We start from the raw sequence: 3436 nt of genomic DNA on the forward strand, positions 1-3436 counted from the left end.
TGCTCATAGGGGGTCATATGATTGTTGGGTTTTCTTCTGCATGTATTATTGTAGGGTCTACCTGACAATATAAAGCATCTTGAGGTGACTGTTGTTGTGATTTGGCGCTATATGAATATAATTGAATTGAAAAGTGACAATAGCTAAACTGACAGGAAGAATAGAAAAAGGGAAGTTAGGAGAAAATATAATAAAAGGATAGCACACAAATAGAAATGCACAATGTAATGTACCAATGCTGCATCTCTAATAAAAACCAAACAGAAGGAAAAAGAACATATAGCACCTGGGACGCAGAAATATGAAAATGCACAGAAACATAAATCACCAATCTTCTTATCTTCTTGTTGTGTGTGTGTGTGTGTGTGTGTGTGTGCGTTTGTGCGTGCGTGTGTGTGTGTGTGTGTGTGTGTGTGTGACTTCACTGTGAGGGCTAACTGTTTTTAAGCCAGAAGAAACCCACAGAGAAGTCTTATGGAGAGCTACAGGGTGAGCCCTGCAGGCTGAGCTATAGAAGCCTGTTTTGCCCCTTGTACTACCTACAGATACTCACGCTGAAAATCAAAATTATGCAACTTGGCAGCCAAAAACTGCACTGTAACACAAAATAGTACTCAGTGATTTGTGTGGCCACCATGTGCAGCATAAGGGCTCCGAATGAGATGACAGATGACATCCTGGGTGTGGGGAGGGTTCTCCTCTCAGGGGATCTGGACCTGGGCATCAATGAACTGCCTGCATGCTCTCGCCACATGAAATAGTCATTCACCAGGAAGAACCTAGGACCGACTCTACCAGCATAGGGTCTGACAATGGATCCAAGGAGTACAGCCGGTACCTGATGGAAGTCAGGGTGCCATTAAGTAGCCTGCAGAGGTCTGTGCATCTGTGGCCCTTCATGGTTGTGCCTCCCCAGAACATCATGCTGAATGAAGTTACAGGCAGCAGAACGTTCTCCATACCATTGCACATTTGCAACATGTGCTCAGGGTGTACCTGCAAAAGGCACAGGGTGCCCATGGTGGGCCTGCCAATTCCTGTATTCTATGCCAAATGCCAGTAAGCCTCCATTGTGCCAGACAGTGTTCACAGAGCCCACTAGAGGACGCTGAACCCTCAGGCTTTCCTCAGGAGCTTTGGTTTTGGTTGGAGACATTCACACCAGTTGGAGGTTATTTTGTAGGGCTCTGTTCCTCATTGCACAAAGGAGCAGATACTTCTGCTACAGGACTGCACCTGTGCAGTTACCTGTCCAGCTATCCTAGAGTTACTGCCTGTCTCCTGAAATCTCCTCCATGCCCTTGAGACTGTGCTGGTAGCAAAATGTCAATATTGATGTGCTTTCCTGGAGGTTTTGGACTACCTGCACATCATTTCTAGAGTCCAGGTTTAGGGGGTGACTATAGCTCAAGAGGTAGGTCGTCTATTAATTGGAAGGTTGATGTTTTTATCTCTGAATGCTCCAGTCTGCATGCCAAATATCCTTGGGCAAGATACTAACTCCAAGTTGCTCTCCATTGCATCCACTGCAGTGTGAATGCATGTGAATGTTAAATAGAAAGAAAGTGCTTGTGTGAAAGGGCGAATGAGGCATGAAGCGCTTTAAGTGGTCAGGTAAAGTAGAAAAACACTATACAAGAATTAGTCCATCAGTCCAAGTATCGCCTTACGCTACCAAAGTGACCGTAGGCAAATGCAAAACTAGTAAAAAAAAAAAAAAGCAATCTCGAGGAGGCAAAAAGTGTCAGTGGACCACCTGTAAAACTTGTGTTGGGGGTTGGTCTCGTTGCGGTGACTGCTCCTGTAGTTACGTTTCAGGTTTTTCCTTTATAGTTTCTTCATAGTTGTGACTAATATATCTAATACTTGTATTGATAAACTATGTATTGATAGACTGTGTACCGGGCAGCATCAGTGCAGAGACGCCAGCAGGAACAACAAACTGATTCACAAAGTTGGAACCATCAGAGTCAGTGAGTCCCAGGAGGTCACTGAACAAGCTCCAAACTGCTCTCCATCACGGACAGCTGATGAGACGCACCGCTCCACACTACCGAGGCTACAGAGCTCCTTCAGACCAGTTCAACCTGCTTCAGGTGATCATTCCTGTCTCTATAAAACTGAATAATAACTTCACTCTGTGGCAGATACAAGATGAATGTGACAAATATGATTCCACCCACCTGTTTTTTTAAATTTATAGTGCACGTGTTATTTATTAACACAAAGTCTAACACTCTTACACAATGTCAGTTTTACTTTGACAGTTTTCTAACTTAAAATTGACTTTGTTCTTTCACTGGTGTGTATATATGTTGTTTACTGTAGACTCCATCCATCCATGCGTTGTCTCATCTGTTTCTGAGTTTCTTCATGTTACAGGAGGATATGTTTGTATTTGAGGTCTTTAAGCCTTCTTCACTTTGTCAGCAGCTCTGGCAGTAATCAGACCAGGGTGAGTGAAGCTAAGCTTTCCCAGAAATGTGGCCAATCACAGTTAATTCATTATTAACAAGGAGGGTCGGGAGGGTCCCTTCAATTCAAATATTATAGGCAGATTACATCTTTTGTATGTACTTAGGTTATCTTTATATAATTTTAACATTTGTTTCATGACTTGAAATATTTAAGTGTCATGAATATGCAAAGAATTCCAAAGTCAGGCCTCTGGGAAAATACTTTTTCACAGCACTGTGTCTTCCCTGGCTTCACACTCACTTTTTGTCGATTCCTTAGTTCAGACAGGAAGTTTATTTTCCCACCTTATGACATTTATTTCTTAAAAAGCGTTCTTCTTTCCGCCTTGTATCTCAGATCACAGCGCGGTCCTGCCTACCACCCACTCCTGCTCAGCTATGCAGGACTGTGGTTACTGTTACTGCAACTTTTCTGAAATGGCTCTAACATGGGCCTCGCCTAATGTGACTTGCATTTAGCAAATAAACTCAACGTAATCAAACTGTTACTCAGTATGACGTTAGCTTGTAGTATCAGGGCCACACGAAGAAAAACACAGATATCACCGAGCATTCTGAGAATAAAGTTGAAAGTACCAGATTAAAGTCGTAATTCTATTTCCAGAAAAAAGTCAAAATGTGGACATTACAGTCGCTCCCCCCTCCCTCCCCCGACCCCCTCCCCCGACCCCCTCCCCACCCACCAACACCACACCACCCACAAAGCCAGTGGCGAGGGATCTACATGTCCAAGGACCGTCTGAGCTTCAGCTGTAATTGCTTTAGTTCTATTGTGGGAATCAATGACCTTTGGAAAAAGAAAAACTCCCCTCTGACTCTGTTTTTTCTCTTCTTCCTTCTTGCACACAATCTAACAAGGAGTAAATTGCTCTGACAGTTTGAAAGTGTTGCAGGGGAGAAAGAAAAGCACTGAAGGGCTTTTTATGACCACAGCTGGAAAAGTGACGCATACATACATA

At 43.4% G+C, this 3436-nt stretch overlaps 1 protein-coding gene across 1 annotated transcript in view; it reads right to left on the minus strand.

Annotated features, from left to right (window-relative positions):
* The window catches only part of tenm3 (teneurin transmembrane protein 3), a 351094-nt gene that overhangs the window by 99344 nt on the left and 248314 nt on the right, over positions 1-3436 (minus strand). The window lies entirely within an intron of this gene.

The sequence above is a fragment of the Pundamilia nyererei genome, unplaced genomic scaffold, assembly GCF_000239375.1.
Source record: "Pundamilia nyererei isolate P.nyererei 1_Seehausen unplaced genomic scaffold, PunNye1.0 scaffold00207, whole genome shotgun sequence".
Taxonomy (NCBI): domain Eukaryota; kingdom Metazoa; phylum Chordata; class Actinopteri; order Cichliformes; family Cichlidae; genus Pundamilia; species Pundamilia nyererei.